This window comes from Sphaerodactylus townsendi, linkage group LG13 (assembly GCF_021028975.2).
Source record: "Sphaerodactylus townsendi isolate TG3544 linkage group LG13, MPM_Stown_v2.3, whole genome shotgun sequence".
In the NCBI taxonomy this organism is placed as follows: domain Eukaryota; kingdom Metazoa; phylum Chordata; class Lepidosauria; order Squamata; family Sphaerodactylidae; genus Sphaerodactylus; species Sphaerodactylus townsendi.
Genome location: NC_059437.1, coordinates 45106285 through 45126839, shown reverse-complemented (window position 1 = coordinate 45126839; position 20555 = coordinate 45106285).

Sequence of the window (20555 nt, the reverse complement as noted above, 5' to 3'; positions counted from 1 at the left end):
ATTTCTCTTTCCAACTTTTACTGGAGAATTTTCAATGAGCCCTTATTTTCTCTCTTTTTGGATAAATATTTTTTTGCTTTAAAAGCGCCACCTTAGTGATAGTCTGTCACATTTGAAAACTAACCCAGAAAATATATTATTTTCAGTTCCCAAAGAGGGAAGGTATGATATATGAAGCTCAGCTAGGTGCCAAATTTGTTGTTTTGATACATACAGTAGAGAAATTATTAGGGCTGAGGAGAGGATTTATGGATCCCAGAGCAGGCAGCGGTACCTCGCAATCTGAATTTGACCATTGTTGTTTTTCGGTGTTTGACCAGGCTCCATCCTTTTTCCTATGTTTCCCATCCTCTTTCACACATGGAAGAAAATTAACTGATTCCATTCCAGAGAAAAAGCAAGTGAAGGGGAAGAACTATGCCCAACCCAATTCCAGGGCTTCCTAAGAATAAGGATAAGTTGCTTATGCGGAAAAACCCAAAGCTTTAGATTCTATGCCCTGTTGGTTGGCCCTTCGTATGTGAAATAGGCTGCTAGACTAGGTGGGCCACTGGTTTGATCCAGCTGGGCTCTTATCTTCTTCACTGGCACACAAACAAGATCTTAACAATCCATAATTCTATTGGATTTTGTTATACTGGTTGAGGTGGAAAGATGCAAATCCACTCCTAGCAGGGAGAAGCTGTGTCAGAAACTTGATGTGAAGATTCATGCTTAGTGTAGGGGCATAGAGTTAATGCTACTTAAATTACCTTTTTGTCTATACTCATCCCAGGGGAGCATCTCTGTTTCTCAGTTAAACTGGCACAAGCCCATCTTCCAAATCGGGATAGTCTCTACAACCAGCTGGGTCCGTTTGGAGATCCTCTCTTGGGTTCAATAAAGGTTGTTACTTGTTCCTCAAACACTGTCTCTCTGTTACTACCTGTACCCTGTTAAAACATTAATAAAACATGTTACAGGCCTTCGTTTGTGGCAGGAGGCAGAACCTTGTAATTTTATGGAGCCTGTAAACTGAGCTTGTAAAGTCTTAAAAAAAAAAACCACGTATCTTGTAAATATCACCCTAATGATGTCCCTAGAAAAATGTCAGACCATCTACAGCTACGATAAATTAAACAAACACAATTCTCGCTATGATTCCCTGGAGTCTAATGAGCTTACATCACAGGTGGATTTGGCTCCTTAATTACCTGTTTGTCAGTCTCTGTGTAATGATTTTAAACATGACTCTGTTTTCAGTCTTCACAGATACACAGTGGATGAAGGGGAATTGCAATAGTAACTGCTAATCTACATTACAATTACATTACAACGGTCCTGCATAATCTACATACATACGATGCAGATTTCAGTAATTAAGCATTTGTTTTATTGAGGCATCCAACCCATAATGTTAGACCAGGGGTAGGGAACCTGCGGCTCTCCAGATGTTCAGGAACTACAATTCCCATCAGCCTCTGTCAGCATGGTCAATTGGCCATGCTGGTAGGGGCTGATGGGAATTGTAGTTCCTGAACATCTGGAGAGCCGCAGGTTCCCTACCCCTGTGTTAGACAAAACAGATTCAAACTAAAAAAGAAATGTTCACAATTTGAATGAAGACTAAAAATGACTCTGTTTTCAGTCTTTACTGATATACAGTGGATGAAAAGGAACAGAGATGATGGCTAATCTACATTACGCTTATATTACAGACTTTGGTGATCTACAACAATTTAGTGTTTGTGTTTTTGAGGCATCCAATAACATTATTTATTTATTTATTTATTGCATTTTTAAACCGCCCTCCCCCAAAGGGCTCAGGGTGGTGTACAACAGATAAAATATGCAATCTGACAAGCTAAAAACATGTATAATAAGTTAAGCAATTTAAAACAAACAACAATAAAAAGTAATAAAAATCGGAACCATTTCATAAAAGCAGATGGCAATATACCCTCCCACCTTCCATTAGACAAAACAATTTAAAAATTAAAAAATAAAGAGTGGATGTGCTGTGAATCTCGCAGTGCGCCCATTCATTAGGTGAACACACCATTTTTTTGCAGCTACACAGTAATTGTGCTGGTAGAGTCTCATTTCCTTCTGCCTTGTGGCTGATTTTGCACCTGTGCAGTCGGGTGAAATTGATTCTATCGCTGAGCAGTGGCTTGTCAGGTCAGGTTATTCAGTGATGCATGTGTGTGGACTACGATTCCCATGAAGCTGTGCAAAAATGCACATGTGCAGAATGGACATGGACAAAACCAAATGGTAAGTGTTTTTATTTCCCAAGTACTTATTTAATGTCACAAGCCAGTTGACTGAGTTGTGCATTCTTTAAGTTGACTGCTGAGCTGTGCATAGCTACAGAAGTCTGGAGGAACTAGGATTCCCATTGGACTATGTGAGAATGTACATGAATGAAGTAATGTTGATTGTATTGCACTGTGCTGTCTGAATAAGCAAAGAGTGACTGAGTGGCAGCATTCTGTATAGATGAGATGCACCCAGTCTTATCAGAGCTTGGCTGCTAAGCAGGGCTGGCCCTAGTTAGCATTTGGAATGGAAGATTTCTGCAAGTTTGCGTCTTTCTGTAGTTCCTTCTTACCCGTAACTTCTGGTTGGCTTTGTATTTCATAGTAAGTGGGAAATGGCCCTCTGTGTGTGTGTGTGTGTGTGTGTGTGTGTGTGTGTGTGTGTGTGTGTGTGTGTTTTATTGGTGTCTCACCCTTCCTGCAGGGAGCCCAAAGGGGTAGTTGAGCATCACAACAATTGCCATGTGCTGAAAGTTAGTGCCTCACTTAAGGCCACCCAAGAGCTTCATGGCTATGAGGATTAAAACCCACATCCAAGTCCTAACCAAACCAACCATTGTGCCATGCTGAGCCCTGTAAAGCATGCTCATGAAATTATATTTGGAGGCTCCCTGCCCTCCCAGCCTTATCCACAAAATACACATTGTTTTGCAGTTCTTGCTGTTTTGTTGGCTTCTTATTTCTGCTTGCTGTGCAATTTGAGTTTATGATTTTAAGGGAGGCAAAACTGGGGCTTCGCCAGAGCTGCTAGACAATATGAGTTGAATCAGAAGGTTGTTATCCATTAGCAGGGTTTCAGTGGGTAGCTCTATTGGTGTGCAGTAGAAGAGCTAGATTTGAGTCCACTGTACCTTGTCTCAGTGAAAGATAGAAGCTCAATGGTGTCCAAATACTCCTCTTCTTCCTTTGGAATGCTCCACGGTGGGCGTGGCTCTTCAGGAGCAGAGCTACAAGTGAAGCATTCCACAGGAAGAAGAGGGGTGTTTGGTCGCCATTGAGCTTCTATCTTTCTGTGAGACAAGGTATAGCTCCTTAGTGACCAATATTCAGAGTGTAAACTGACAAAGGGCATTTTGATTCTCAAAGCTTACACTTTCAAAATGTTGTGGTTTCTAAGGAGCTACTGTCTGGAGTCGAATCTAGCTTTTCCATTAGCAGAAAGGCTAATTCCACTCTGTCTCTGCAGACTCCCTTCAAATCACTCCTTCTGTTTCAGAGGATCTCCTGTCCCTTAGGAGCAGCATTTTGGGAGGCTGCAGTAGAAGCAGACGGGCAGGACATTTTGTTCAGTTAGTCAGAATTCCAAATAGGGTACTTTATATCCAACTGTTTAAAACCTGGGAGTTTTAAAAGCCTGTAATGAAATAACTTTGTATTAAAGGTAAAGGTAGTCCCCTTTGCAAGTATCAGATCATTATTGATGCATGGGGTGACATCACATGGCAGACTATTTTTGGGGTGGTTTGCCATTGCCTTCCCTAGTCATCGGTCGAATCCCCACTTGAAATTTGCACGCAGATCCAAACCTGTTCGTTGTGAAACCGTGTCCTCTTCATCGGAGTTTCTCCCTCCCCACCGCAGCAAGCACACAGCAGACACACCCGGTTGCAGAACTCTTAGCAATCCCCACTACCAGGCGAGCTTGCTTCGCTGGTCTCCCCTGATTGGCTGGCGTGCCTTGATGGAGCGGGCCCTTTTCCCACTGCGGAAACATACATTGTAGGGGCATGATAAAAAAAAACCAATGTGTAAAAGTTTAACGTTTAACTGTGCAAACAGTTAATTGTTACCTATGTAAACCATTAACGATTCAATGTTACACATTTAACTGTTTAACGTTTGCGTACCCTTCTGCTGGCCAATCGCAAAAGCAGAAACAAAACTAAGGAAAGGCTGTGCACTCATTGCAGCGCTGATTGGTTGCCCGAATTCCGTGTCACACTCCAGGGCGGGAAACGAGTCAGGGTTTCAACCCTCATCCCTCCCCTCGGATCAGCTCTGAACCGTGTTAATGGGGTCTATGCCACTTGCAACCAGGTCCTGCCAGAACGCAGATTAACGGGGAGAACAAGCGCCAGAAACGGAATCTGCCATGCGAGCAATGGGGAGGTCGTCCCTCAAACCTGGTTAGTTTGTGTTCTGAAACCTGGCTAAGACGGTAGTGGGGATTCGACCATCTACAGTTTACCCTCTGCAAGCTATGTACTTATTTTACCAATCTCTGAAGGATGGAGGACTGAGTCTGGGGCCCGAAGTCTGTTGGGATCAAACTCAGGTCATGAGCACAGCTAAGAACAACCAAAGTATTGTAAAACAGTGTGCAAAATTATAAACAAGTATAAAAAGAGATGGACAAAATTCCCCCATGTTCTTTTTGTATAGACAATTCCTGAAGCATCTTCTGGGAAAATAGATGGCTGCATTTGTGAAACATGAACTCGCTTTGTTCCTAATAATTTTCTTGGCTAGTGCTGACTTCACAGATCCCACCAACCCTGTCCCCTTTTATAAACTATTTTCCAATAAGCATCACTGGGAAGGAACCAGAGAGGGACGTTTCATGGACTTCTAAGAGAAGAGGCTCTTGTCAATGTCCTGCAGGTGCAAGGATCCCGGCCCAGCTGTGCATACAAGAATTTCGGGCAGGGAGTATTAAACCGGGACAGCTGCAGTTGGTTTCCAAAGCACAACCAAGCACAAAGAGCTTAGGATGGATTTTCTCTGTATTATTACATCGTATGCTGGAAGGGAAAAAAACTCTCTCAAAGGCCTTCAGATCCTCAGCCGTGCCAAGTTCATATAGACACACCCACTTCGGACGGACTGCAAAATCCATCCTTTCCAACTATGAGTTTGCAGGAGTTGTCTTTTTCCCCTTCTCTGGAATTTTGCTTTACTTATGTCACATTCATAAGCCAGCAGATTGTCCAGGGCTGTTCTTTGGTCAAGTATTTTTGGCCAGGTTTTGATGGCTTTCAAAAGAACGGGTCTAACAAGTATGTAGTTGAAATCCACTCGGGCCAGTGTGCCTTATACTGTGGTGGTGGATGGCAAATCTTCCCCTCCAGCATATTACAGGCTTTAACAGGCTTGACATGTCCATTTTTCCCAGCCCTCTCAGTTTCTTCTTCCCCCTCCTCTGTTAACTGATGCTCAACATTCCAATGTTCTACAGTTCCTGGATGACATTAGGTCCTTCGGGAATGGGACGCTTTTTCTGTTTAGAACATAATGTTTTCTTTCATGGCTGGGAAGTTCCCCCTGCAAGGTATGCAGGAACATCTACTGTGTTTGTGGGTGGTTTTGTTTGGTTGCGGTAGTGCTACTCAACAAGTTTCTGTGAGGAAGAACAAGCTAAGGGCCCACAAATTCATGCCCTCCAAGGTTCTGTAAGTTCTTAGGCTACATTTTGAAGTCCTGCCATCCGATGGATCGCATCTAAAGGAAGCATACAGAGATCAGTGGCTTTCTGAAAGTGGATACGTGCCATATTTATTTTTCTAGAAGGCATTGTCACTGCAAAACAGCTCCCCGAGCCTGGTCTTGTGATGTTTCACTCCTTCCTGTATGGAAGCCAGGTGTCAGTCAAAGCAGTCGGAGGGGGAAATCCGTACTCGGAAGCAGGATGCCTCTGAAGGTTTTCAGGATCACTTCTCTCTCTATTATTCAGTCTCCTGGGTTATGGGAAATGGACTCAGCGCTCCAGGAAACGACAACGGGACCCCTTCCTGTTATCTTGCTCTATGATCATTCAGCAGGAAATGACGTCAGCATCCTTGACAGTGGGGATTTTATTTTTCACTGCTGCAAAAGCACCTTGTTTTGCTTTGCTGGCGGCAGGTGAGCGCTCAGACAATGGCTTGCTTTCACGCTATCCTGTTGCTCTGAGTTGTGCCCCCAGAGAGTCATTGGGTAGCTATTCCAGAAAATAGGTCTATTCAGCAGCAGATAGAAAGTTAGGAAGATGAGTTTCGATGGAGCATCCTGTCCTTTGGAGACAAACAACTTTCACATATCCTTGTTTACTGGTCCCTGTCCTATTCTGCCTTTTTTCCCCCCTTGAAGAATGCTTTGTTGAAATGCATGAGTGTGAGTTGCTACTCCTCAGCCCCGTATTTGATGCTATAGCAGTGGGACCAAAGTGAAGCTTGTGACTAGTCCACATAAACATAAATGTGCATGACAGAGTAGGCGGCTTATCAGCGGAAAGGTGCGTTACCAGAGTAAGATAAGCGCTGTTGTAGACGGCTTGGCACGGCAGAAGACTAACTCCACACCACACAGCAGCTCCACTTCAATGAAGGATTTTACTTTTAGGTGCAAGCTATATACAGTGAAACCAAGGAACAAACCGGCAGCATGCCTCGCAGTAAACAAGAAACCCTAACGTACACTGTACACTGAATGTGCTCTGATTATATACAATCACTGACCAATCACTGTGGAGGTCACTGCACTGGATCAGACTGGTTTGGTTCAGTTGCATCAGGCTTTGCCAACTGACCCTGGATGACAGGTGCTGTCATTCAGATCACCATGATCTGCGAACAAGATGCACACCATATTTATTTTGCTTCCCTGACAGTGCATACATGAATTTGAAGGCCAACTGTAACTGTGTTATTGAAATTAAACTGTGGCAATCATTTCCTGGCTGGCTCAGCCTTCTGCAACTTGATGGCATTTTGTTGCCTTCTGCAACTTGTGGTAGCCATTTTGTTGCTCCACCCGCCGTTCTGTGTCAGAATTCCAAATGTGCCCACAGCGATCCCTGCCCTATAAGTCAACTGCAACTTGATGGCACTTTACAACTGTAAGAAAAAAATTTTTTTTCCAGAATGGCACTTCTATTACTTTTGCTGCAGCAAAAATAACAGCGTCTCATGATCCAATAAAGATGAAGAAATATTATTCCATAATATTTTTGAGACTAAATACTGTTTCTGCTGTCTCCTCTTCTAGCCCAGATTTAAACCTTCTTTCTCCCACTAACCAACATTTTCTCCCACTAACCACCGGCATTACCACAAAACAACAGCAGGGTACGGTGGTACTGCAGTCCCTAAGAGAACCATTTTGCCGGTGCGTTGTCAAAATACTCCTAAGCCTAAAAAGCAACACAGTATGGTTACGTGTTCTGATTTATGATACGCCTGTGGTAAAGTATGTGTCTAGCTTGGGTTAACAGATGTTTTGTTAATTCCCAATTTCTCCCATAATCTGTATATTTTTGTCCCACACTTGGGCACGGTCTGCGATGTATGATGGAGTGCTCTGTCATTAATCATGTGCAAGTGGAAGTATGAGCCAGTTTTATTAGTTTTTGGAGCGCCAGGCCACATAAATTAGCTGGAACGTGTGCTTCACATATTCGGAGCGACTTCGCTTACCTTTCGGCGCGACATAGTAGCTCTCAAAGAAATTATTTCGGGAATTAGATCATCTTCGGTCTTCCCTGACTTTTTAATGCTTCTGGTATCAATGGCTTTACTACCACCAGACTGAGTTGTGTCCTCAGTAATTTGGCCCTAAACGATCCTTAGAGATTAAAGTTATGTATTTGATTTAGAGCTGTAAGTTCTAATTGACCTGACTGGTAGATTAATCAACTTATGTTGAAGGTGATTAAGTCAGTAGGGATCAACCGCAACCAGCGTATTTGAACTGGCGGCATTGTGAAGTGCATATATTTGTTTACGCTTTCAGGCTAATGTTGATTTGGTGTTTGATTTGTTATTGCTTGGTTATTGCTAATTTGGTCATTTCCCACAATTTAAAAGAGCAAAAAAATAAAGATCACCTTTCCTTCTAATAATGATTGTTACTTTTGTTTGTGAAATCATTAAGTGATCATCTCTTCCCTTAGTTCAAATATCGCACTGAGGTTTTTAATAATATGCACAGATTTATCATTAAGAACCAATTACTTAACAACAGTGTTTTAAATTGGTGTTTTAAATAGTTGTTTAAATTAGGGCTGTCGCTTGATTAAAGAAGCCTTAGGCATATAATAAATTCAATCTGCATATATTAACATACGAATAAAGTAACAGTTCTAAAGAAAAATGCTTCCTGATTTAGATGATTCATGCACTTGTAACAGCAGATGTTCCTTCCTATTCAAAAGGTTAGGAGAAATGTCTCTTCTAAGGCACCAACTCAGAAGAGACATTCCTTCACATTGACTATTTCTGCATGGCACAGTTACAATCGGTATCTTACAATCTGGGTCTATTTTATCCCAGTTTCTCCCTTTGCATGGCTGCCTGTTTCTGTGAAGGAATCGAGTGAAGACCGGGAGGAAATACTCCAGTTTGTTTCGCACGAGCCCAGCTCTTTTGTATTTACACCGCAAGCGTATCCGCACATGCACGAACATCCCCAGTGCACCACGTTCTGATTGGCTGTTGTTTTTGGGCGGCAGCCTGAATGAACGTCCCTGCCCTGCCTTTTGAATTTGAATTGCTGGCACCCACCTTTACACCTGCTCTGTGATATTCAGGTAGGAGCACATTTTGTGAACCGGGAGATCTAAACCTATTGAGCATGGATCTTGTGTATGAGTTCATGGCTGGCCCGCAGAACCCCTGTGCACACTCATGTTGAGCCCCCCTCACTCCCATGGCACTTTTCACTCTATGGAGCTATGCTTTCTTACACCTCTCTCAACAGGTCATAGCGGGATTTGCCCAGCTGGGCTTCCCCCAATGTGTGGGAGCCATGGATGGATGCCATATTCCCATCAGGAGTCCTTCCAATGAGCCAGGGCAGTACGTGAACACAAAAACTTTGCCTCTATTGTCCTGATGGTGATCTGCGACCACAAGGGATGGTTCTTCAAAGTCGAGATTGGACACCCAGGCAGGAGCCATGATGTCCATATCTTCAGGGAATGCCACTTCACCCACGCCATGGACAGGGATGCGTTTGTTCCAGGTAATCCAACACTGACCATGGAGAGGGTTGCCGTTCCCCCACTAGTTCTGGCTGATGTGGCGTTTCCCATGAGGAGGTGGCTTGTGAAGCCATATGCTTCCTTGCATGATGCGAGGGAGTATAACTTCAATGACAGACTTTCCTGGGCAAGGAACGTGGTGGAGCGGGCAGCTGGGAGACTGAAGGCCAGGTGGCGTTGCCTTCTGACGAGGCTCCAGGTGCCAATGACACCTGCTCCAACTGTGGGGAATGGCTGCTAATTGGTGGCATTGGGAACATGGCCATTGACCACCTCACCCTAGCTTACTCCTGTGTCATAACATTTTGGTTGTGGTCTCCTGTCTACGCAGGCACTATTCATTAACGTTATTTCCAGTGTCAGGTTAACGCATGGGAAAAAATTGTTCTTTCAAAAAGTGTTTTGAACCATGCAAATAAAAAAACTGAGTATGTTCTGGAACTATGCAAATGTTCACTTTTCTTCCTCGAGGGTCCCTGGCTTGGTGGGTAGGGTGGTTCAGGCTGCCAGAGGGGCAAGTAGTGTGGAGAAAAGCCGTAATTGCGGGGGATCCCTGGACTGCTGAGGTGATCCTGCACCATTTGATGTTACACAACTCCCGAAACCTCGGGGGCGTAGACTCCTAAGGCTTAGGGGGTCAAGGCACACCACAACATTCAGGAGCCAAGCCCTTTGAGGCTTAAGCAGCCAGGGAATGGAGCTCTGCCCTTGTTGAATTTTCTCTGCCTTACGAAAGGTCATGCCAGGTCATACCTGGCTGGCTGCCATGGGAGAGCTTTTCCATTATGGGCTGAGCTTCCTCTACCTGCTCTGCCACATATCCCTGGCTGTGCCAATCTGGCAAGGGAGCTGTTGTCAGAAAGCCTAGGGCATTGGAGATGTCTGAAAGGGAGTGGTTTCCAGCATCCGGCGCTTCTCTGGAACAAAGTGCTCTGGTTCAGGATAGATATGTACCGGTAATTGGACCAGCACATAACAGAAATCAGGACGTGGCAAACAGCTGTTTGTAGCATATGTTTGCTGACTGAACCTGGTTTTTATTTCTTCCCTCGTTCCTTGCCGTTTGTTGCTTAGGCTTTAGTTTGATGGAATTTTAACATGTGATTCCTACTTGATGTATATTGATGTAGTATTGCTTTTGACTTTATCAGGAGGCAATTCTCCTTCTCCTTCTTATCAGATCCTAGTCTGATAATCATCACTGCAGTGTAATAGGGTTTCCCTGTTGTGTTACCCCACGGGGTTCAGCATGTAGGAGAAGGAGCATATAAGGTCTACAGGCTCCATCAAGGGCTGCCCCAGTGAGTTGCAATGAGGTCTTTCCACACCTCAGTGGGACAACTTTTGAGCATATGGGCTAGCCAGGATATTGTTAGATATGAGTGCGGGTTAAGTATGACTGAGGGAAGGATATCTTACTTCAGATCTGCTCTTGAAGAAGGAGACAGCTTCAAACAAAACAGTGGTCCCTTCATGGACTTTTTCCCCTTTAGAAACAAGACCAGACGATCTGCAACCCCCAAATCCTGAGAGAAACTCAGATGACGAAAATTTCAGACACCAAACAAACTAAAATGATTACTTTTCTGGAACTTCAGAGAACTGTCCAAGGTCTCCAGTCCACATTTTTTGGGAATTTGGCCAGTATTAGATAAACAGCTCATGCAGGGAAGGACGAAAATCCAAAGGAGGAAAATGAACCCCTATTGGTAAATTAATTAGTCTTTTTTTTTTAATGTGGTTACAGATAAATGTATTTAACAGATCCTCATTTATTGTCACAACATTCTGCTCAGCAAAGAGGCGTAGGCTAGCCAAATAGGTCCAAACATGATTTCCCCTTGTTTTTCTATGCACAAACCATATGTGCATTAGGCAAGGGTTTTTTATGGGCAATTAAGGAACACTTGGAGGTGCCAAGCATCTGTATTCCTGTAAAATTAAATTAATTATCCTTTGGGGTTGGAAATGCAGGCTACACTTTCCCGAAGTTTTTGGCTGAAGTTCCACGGAGGGGAACTGGACCTGATTAATCACGGCCGAAGGCATTTCTGCTGGCTATTCAAAACACATCGACCTCTCCCCCTTATCAGGGGTCCTCTTCAATCACTCACTGGCCAGGGGCACGGGGCCTAGCGGTGCAGGTCAGAGCAACAAGCAAACTTCCTCAGATTGATAACGCGCCTTCCCTCCCAGTCTGGCTATTTGTAGCACCTTTCATGCATCGACCGCAATATTCCGTGGTAGAATTCTGGGAGAAGCAACGTTTTGCCAAAAGCCAGACAAAAAGGGAAGATGAATGTTAAGTTTGCGAGCTCATCTTTCCCCGTCCGGGGGTTATGGAGGAGGACAGGGAAGAGAAGCAAATGACTAAGTCCTGGCTAGTTTCACCTCCCTGTGATAGATGACTGCTTCCTCTTTTCTCTCTTCACGTCATTAATGGACAGAATGCCTGAGCTGTAAAGACTGAACAGTGGGAAAGGGGAGGATTTTACTAATGGCAAAAGGGAGACAGAGAGGGGAAAACGCGAAGTTCAAATCCACCATTAACAATTTAAAATAGATCATCCATGTTTTTCATAAATAATTTATATCTCTTAATAAATAGATTACACACACATACACACATACAATAGCCCTATAAGGAATTGCAGGAAAGAGAAATGCCATTTTTCTACACACACGCGCACGCACACACACACAGTCTTGCTCCAGTTCCCCTCATCCACACTTTCTGCATTCTGGCTGCACCCACTGTCTCCTCCACCTGGACACCACTGCCTCATTACCACTAGTTTTCATGCATTATTTTGGGTTACTATGGTAACCCCCAAAGGTGCCAAAACCCAGGCTCTATCCGTTTACTTTTTTGAAACCATCAGGTACAAACTTCTTGGATTACCCACAAATTCATAACTTTTAAGGAGGTCAGATTTTTATTTTCGGAGCTGGACTCTGTACATCACAGGTGTCAAACTCGTGGCCCTCCAGATGTTATGGACTACAGTTCCCATCATCCCCTTCCAGCATCATGCTGGCAGGGGATTATGGGAACTGTAGTCCATAACTTCTGGAGGGGTGTGAGTTTGACACCTGTGCTGTACATTATAGTGTCAGTCTACATTATAGCCCCAATACACAGATTTTCACTCACAGAAGGGCAATTTGGAATGGGAAAATGTTGGACAGAGAACGGGTTAAGTGACCCTCCCCAACGTTGATTCTCTGCTCTTAATTTGTCCTCTCCTCAATTGGATTTTCGAGAAAGAAAGGGCCTTGTTAGGCTACTGTTATGATTTCATCTGATTTTGATTTCATCTGTGATTATGTTGAGACTGAAAAAGGAGTTCCTCTTTCTGACTCCTCCTTCCCTTTCCCTCTGTCCTTATAACATAACCTGCAGGATCTCTAATATGTTAAAATAAACAGAATGCTTGCAAAACCTACTTGCTAAGCTAGGAGTCACGTTCCTCACTCTCACTTCAGACTTCCATCCAGAGACTTGCAAAACATAAACAAACAATTCTGGCTGCCTCCTTTCCTGTCAGAAAAGGAAAAAAGGGATGGGAGAAAGCATCGTTTCTCAGTCACAGGACATGTCAGAAGAAGAAAAATGCATAAGGAAAAAAGACTTCTTCCTTGTAGTCCCCATAGTAAAGCACACTCAAAGATCATGCTTTGAAATGCAAGATCCTGGACAGACACAAGGAACCACTTCTTTACACATAAGAATGAGCCTGCTGGATCAGACTAGAGTCCATTTAGACCAGCACTCTGCTACTTGCAGTGGCCCACCAGGTGCCTTTGGGAGCTCACCTGCAGGATGTGAAAGCAATGGCCTTCTGCTGCTGCTGCTCCCGAGCACCTGGTCTGCTAAGACATTTGCAATCTCAGATCAAGGAGGATCAAGATGGGTAGCCATAGATCGACTTCTCCTCCATAAATTCAGCTGTGGAACCTGCTGCCTCAGGAGGTGATGGCCTTCAACTTGGATGGCTTTAAAAGTGAACAAATTAATGGTGGAAGGGGCTATTAGTCATGTTGGCTATTAATCATGATGGAGATCTACTCCCGCCAGTATCGGAGGCTGTATGCCTCAGTATATCAATTGCTGTGGAGCCCAAGCGGAAGGATGCTACCACCCATCATCCTGCTTTTGGGCTTCCTAGAGTTGGGTGGTCAACTGTGCTGTGAATAGAATGCTGGACTGGATAAGCCTTTAATGCAGTGTGGCTCCTCTTATGAGGTTAAGAGCAGTGAAATCTAATCTGAGAATCAGGTTTCATTCCTCACTCCTCCATCTGCTGGGTGACCTTGGGCTAGCCATAGTAACCCCTGAACTCTCTCAGTCCCACCTACCTCACAAAGTACCTGTTTTGGGAAGAGGAAGGTATTGCGATCATAAGCCACTTTGAGATTCCTTACAGTAGAGAAAAGTGAAGTAAAAACTCCTCCTCCTCCTCCTCCTCCTCCTCCTCCTCCTCCTCCTCCTCCTTCTTCATAGCTCCATCATTGAAGCCCATTTATTTTTCAGAATTCATCATCAAATAAAGTTGATTTGTCCTATCTGTTTGGATTTGGTTTGGAATGTCTACTCAGAAAAGGGTGTAACCCGGGTCATATTTCAGAAAGAGCCAACATAAAATGGCAGAATTATAAGAGATCTTTATCTCCAACATGCTTCAAGTTTGCAATGAATTTGTGCTCCATTTGAGCAGCTCAGATTTTATACAGACTGAAATGTTGGACTGCCTTCCTACTAACACTCTCTCCATGCAGCTATGCTTCCCCTTGTGCAAATATTTACTTTTGCAACACTGAACATGAGATAAGTGATATAGAAATGTTTAATAAGAATTCAGTTAGATGTTGGCAGGAGCAATGCCGAATGTCACCGGCAAGAACGAATGGAAGAGCGATGGCAATTTGGGGGGAAATAATCAACTGCATGGAGTTATAAGTAAACAAGTACAAAATGTCAAATTGTAATCCGTACTGCTCACACTGATGTGTACATTTCCCGCATTTTTAATAAGGAAGCCACAAATTTGTGTCAAACATGTTTGGTAATCTACCAGATCCTTTTCAGTTGTGATGTTCAGATATGACCTGAGCACCGAGTCTGTGGGATTCAACAGTGAATAAATTGAAATATGCGACAAACTGTTCTGCACTGTTTCCCCCAGACCCTCTGCATGAAAATGCTGTCAATCCAAACTGATTCACAGCCATTAATGTTGACAACGAATGTGTACAGAAGGTTTTTTTAAAAAAAAACACTATTTGTTGATTATTGATTTGATTTGTGACTGGTTTTACTATTTGAAATATTGTCCATTCAGTAGAGCGACGGTATGTCAAAGATGACATGTGTGGAACAGAATTCAGTCAAGTTGGGTGAGTATGTACATGCATGAGAAGTAGATTATGTTGTGCTGCGAGGTTAGGAAGGAATAGAAAGTGAACTGCTGAAGAGCTGCAAACAGGTCTGTCAACAGACCGACTGTCCTTTGAAAAGTGGGCTCTCTGTCCACAAATGGCGAACAGGAAGTGAACTGCACAGGTGGGTGTTTGATCCTTAGGTTGTAAAGCACATTTTCCATGTTTTTGGAGCCCAAGTGAACATGTGAGTGCCTTAACTCTTTTCTTAAACCAAACATTTAAGAAAATGAGAATTTTATCTGTGTCAGACATCTCTCAGTTGGATCAACCCCACGGAATCGTAATCTGAGTCATTGTCTTGTCTCAGGACTAAACTGCTTTTTGTTCGCAAACAGTCCTTTGACAAGACTCCAAGGCTAGATAAGTGACATCCCATAATTTGTTTTTCTCTGAACCTCATTCCTGGGTGCATGTTCCTGTTAAGGTTGTAACAAAATCAAAAGGCTTTTCCATGTGCCTCCCTGAACAGTAGATCAACCCTTAACCACATATAATTACTTAACCTGCAAATTGCAGGTTAATGATTGTTAATTGCTCTGTTTAAATTTGCCCTGATTTCTCCACCCTGCTCTCAGTTCCCAAAACACCAGTCAGCAACTTCTGTGCATCTGAGAAGCAAATACACTGGAGGCTGCCTTCTGAACAAGCTACAGGAAGGAAGGGTATCCTTCCCTTGGATGTGTGGTTCTCCAGATGTTCATGGACTACAATTCCCATCAGCCCCTGCCAGCATTTGTAGTACATTAACATCTGGAGAGCTGCAGGTTGCAGACCCCTAGGACAACTGTGTGTGGGGTGTGCGTGATTAAAATATGATTTTGCAAAACTGTTATTATTTTATAATTTGTTTCCAGTAAGACGAGCACAGGGGAGGAGGAGGAGGAGTTTGGATTTATACCCCACCTTTCTCTCCTGTAAGGAGACTCAAGGTGGCTTACAAGCTCCTTCTCTTCCTCTCCCCACAACAGACACCTTGTGAGGGAGGTGGGGCTGAGAGAGTTCTGAGAGAACTGTGACTAGCCCAAGATCACCCAGCAGGAATGTAGGAGTATGGAAACACACCTGGTTCACCAGATAAGCCTCTGCCACTCAGGTGGAAGAGTGAGGAATCAAACACGGTTCTCCAGATTAGAATCCACCAGCTCTGAACCACTACACCACACCATCAGGAGATCCTGAAAGTTGCCATCCCTATGATAATCTATAAATACACACATGCACATCTAGCACTACTGATGCCTCCTCATATTTTTTGCTAAAAATCAATAGCTGAGAGATCCAATCACGTATCACCATTCTTTGATACAAAGAGTTCCCAGAAAGGGGTTAAAAGGCCGAACTATAGGAGATTTTTAATGAGTTGGGACATGGTTGCAGCTTGCTTTCCCACACATCTGCTGTGGGGACTGGCATTTTAAAAGTCCGCAGGGGTCCAATCTGGTCTGGGACCGAAGCACAGAGAGAAATGGGGCTCTCGCCTACCACCCTGTGCTGTCTTCCCAAGTCAAAATTGTCCAGGGGAAATTATTTGTTCCACTTTGGAGATGCACCTGCAGTTAAAAAAACTTATAATGTAGTTTGGCCTTGAATTCTGCCATCCCTGTTTGCTGAAAGAACTGTTACTTAGGAAAAAAAACTCTCCCTTGTTCACCATTGAATCTAGACAATATCTAAGATGTTTGGAGAATGAATTTTATAAGAAGCCGATCGCTTTCGGGAAAAGTATTTAGCAGTACTCCTCTGGAATGTGATAAATAGTTTCTCCTTGAACCCCACAGAGCCGAACTGTGTCCTGACAGAATTAGAACAAGCAAAAGAAAACCCTGGTTTCTCATCTTGCTTAATCTAAGAAAATCCCAGGTTCTAATCCTGTTTAAGCCACAGCGTAACATTTTGAGCCTCCTTGAGTCTGAGTTCATCCCTTCTTGCTTTACTCAGCCCAGATGTACAATAGTGTGAAAACTGGGGCTTTGCTGACAAAACCTCACAGATTTCTCAAGGGGAGAGAAACCCACAACTATTCTAGGCTGAGGAGCACCTGTTGAGGCTATGCAGACAATGGCAGATAGAGTAGAGATGATTGCCAAGGACTGATGGCTGCCCTCGAAGCAGATCAAGAGCCGAAAAGTGATGGCTGATTTGCATGTTTTGCTTATGGCTAGATAGCATCCTTTGAAATCAAACGCATTAACATATTAGCAGTGGGTGCCAAGACTCTGGACAAGCTGCAACCTTGTTCTGGAATTTTTAGCCCCCAATGTGAAATAAAAACTGTGATTTAGCTCCCCAGAATAAGCAAGTTTAGGAAGAGTGTAGTTTGAAAACCGTAGGGATTGGTGGTCCCTTATCATTTCTTTGTAGCTCGCAAGGCATTTAGAGGGCTGCGAGGACTTGCAAGGGACATCTCGTTTTCTCCTCATCCACTGTTTCCCTTGTGTAGTAGTGCACTGCCGACCCAGCAGTGCCGTAGTAGAACGTTGGGACGCCAACGGACCTGCGGCCTTGCCGGTCGCATCGCACCCCCACTCCTCATCCCCCCATGAGTCACGGGTCGTGAACTGTCTGGCTCAATCACCGGGCGCAGGGACAATGGTCTTGCCCCCAGGTGAGGATTAGGCTCAGACGCGTACGCTCCTCTCCGCACGTAGCCAGATGAGATCATGCATCACATGATGATCTCCCGACCTCCCGCTCTCCCGGAACTCCCCCCCAGTCCTCCCTCCTACACGCCCCCGATAGAGTAACAATAAAAGGTGCCAGGAACCGGCAGACGGGAGACTCGCTAGGAACACGGACCTCCGGTCTCCCGCTGCTGGCGATCTCCACCAGATGTTATCTCCGCGTCTCGTCTCGTTCTTACGCTGACCGCGTGGGTCGACTACACCCTTGCCCTGAAAGCCCCCATCGTCTCTCTCCTTTTCTGCTCCATTCTCCCCTTCCCACCCACCAGCCAACCTTCATTCTCTCCTTCATGCTGAATCTACTTTTACCCAGTGGTGGGATCCAAAAATTTTAGTAACAGGTTCCCTCGCCAGCCCGCCCTCAGTAAAGGGGGCAGAGGCGTACCTAGGCAAACCTGAGCCCTGGGCAAAACCTGAGTTGGATGCCCCCCCATGGGTAGCCACCCCACCATGACCACCCAAATTTTTTTTGCACCAGGTCATTTCTAAATCATCATCACATTATAGAAAATGCCCCAACTCACAAATCTGAACACAGCAATGGTGAAACACACAGGTTCTTTGATAGAGACAGGTGAGATAAAAGGTGCGAAAGGCTGAGAATCAATGAATTGCAGTACCTGAAAGGGATTAACCAAGTTCAGGGAGTTACATTATTAGTCACAATTGCTATATGGACCCTTCACGTTCAAAGGCAGTATGCCTCTCGGGGAGGCAAGGGCGTGGAGATGGACCCAATTAGTAACCCCCTCTCGGCACACACAAATAATTAGTAACCCACTCTTGGGAACTGGTGAGAACCTGCTGGATCCCACCTCTGCTTTTACCTCCCCCATCCCACCCACTGGGTCTTCAGCTTTCCTTTCTTTGCTGGCAGCCTCTCCCTGGGAACACCTGAGTGGTGGCAGCCACCAGGCTGGGCCAGGCCAGTGGCACAGTGCCAGCTGCCAGCCTGGCCCCAGTTACAAGGTGACTGCTGCCACCAGGCAGAGCCCAGTCCCTGATATCCCTTAGTAGCCTTATCCTTATTGGGCTGTCAGCTGCTTTCCTCCCCAGGTGAGACTGCCATATTCCCAGGTGGAAGGAAGAAGAAGAGAAGGGGCAGGAGTTTGAATTATCCCCTGCTGTTCTCAACTGTCAGTAGTCTCAGAACTGCTTACAAACTCCTTTCCCTCCCTCTTCCAACAACCTTGTGGGGTAGGTTGGGCCGAGAGAGTTCTGAAGAACTAGCCCAAGGTCAGCCAGCAGGCTTAATGAGTAAGGAGTGGGGAAACATATCTAGTTTACCAGTTAACAGTTGTCCTCTCTTGTGGAGGAGTGGGGAATCAAACCCATTTCTTCAGATTAGAGTCCACCACTCTTAACCACTACACCACCACCCAATTCTCCATATTTAACAGAAACTGCTAGAGAGCCAGTAAGGTGCAGTGGTTCCAGGGGTGGCCAACCTATGATGCTCCAAATGTTCATGGACTACAATTCCCATCAATTCCCTGCCAGCATGGTCAATTGGCCATGCTGGCAGGGGCTAATCTGGAGCACCATAGGTTGGCCACCCTTGGACAAGGATCTGGGACAGCTGAAAACACCCTTAATTACCCCAGACTGTAAGATAGCAACCCCATACACCCCTGTCTATCTGTTATGATCTTCTCCAGAGGCCCTGTTTTTGTTGCCTACACCATCTTCCAAAATGATATAGGCAACTATCAGAGCCTTCTTTGTGGTGGTGCCGCAGGTTTGTCGAACCAGGAAGCCTTTTTGCTGGGTGGCTTATTCTTTGTATCATATTTTAGTAAGGAGTTAACTACATGCTTGATTAGTTGTTCAGAGTTGGTGATCATCTCAACTGGGGAGTCAGCATTGGTAACAAGGGAAACAAGTCTAGATTGGTTGAGGGAGCCAAGCAGGTCCTCAAGAGAAGACGCCAGCTTGGGCAACCAAGTCAACTGGGGTAGATACTCATTTGATGGCATTTCCTCTCCACAGACCTCCTGGTTTAGCGGTAATATAAGGTGGATTGGGAGATGGTCGCCTAGCAGAAGGTCTCCGATTTGAAAAGAATGCACCTTAGATTGCAGGTCTGGAGAGATCAGACAGTAGTCAACCACACTACGGCCTATAGAGGAAACAAAAGTAAAGTCCTGAGAATGTTCCTCAGTTGTCAAGCCATTTAACCACAGTTTGTTGTGGTTGATTGCCAGTTCCGTTAGTTTCTTGCCAGCTGCATTTATGCAAGAGTCCTTTGACTTGCGAGCAGCGGGAAGTAGGAGGGAGGTGGAGTAGGCATCGTCGAGCCCCTCGTGTGCTAGGAGAGTTAGTAGGTCAGTGCCCACTCTGGCGTTGAAATCTCCAAACAGTAGGATTTCGCTTGACGGATAATCAGATTCAAGACCTTTAAGGAAAATGGATAGTTTATCCCATATGTTGTCTAGGGGATTCTTTAGCCGACCAGGGGGGAGCCACAGGTTTGAAATTCCCTCCTGCAGCCAGTAGCCTGGTGCCCAGCAGACTTTGTTTTAAACACCACATTTTTAAAAAATGGTTTCCTGAAGCTTTTAGTTGATATTTCCATTCCTATGATCATCATTGAATTGTATATTGATTTTTCTTGATATCCTATGCCAGTGTTAATGATCTCTTTTATTGCTGGTTTTAGCGGCAACACTAGCCAACTGGTTTTACGGCAGTGTTACCTTGCATTGGTAGTTAGGAATTTGTGACTTTTTAGATGGCATTTTAACAGCAGCTGCCTTGGGAATCTTTTTAGGATCAGACTAAGTAATGGGATATAAGAACATAAGAACAAGCCAGCTGGATCAGACCAGAGTCCATCTAGTCCAGCTCTCTGCTACTTGCAGTGGCCCACCAGGTGCCATTGGGAGCTCACATGCAGGATGTGAAAGCAATGGCCTTCTGCGGCTGTTGCTCCCAAGCACATGGACTGTTAAGGCATTTGCAATCTCAGATCAAAGAGGATCAAGATTGGTCGCCATAAATCGACTTCTCCTCCATAAATCTGTCCAAGCCCCTTTTAAAGCTATCCAGGTTAGTGGCCATCACCACCAATATAAATTTTTTGAATAAATTAAATAGGATAATATGGGAATGACCAACAAGTTTTTCTTTTTATACTGCATGGTCCCAAGTTTCTGAATCACCCAGATGTTTGGTGGC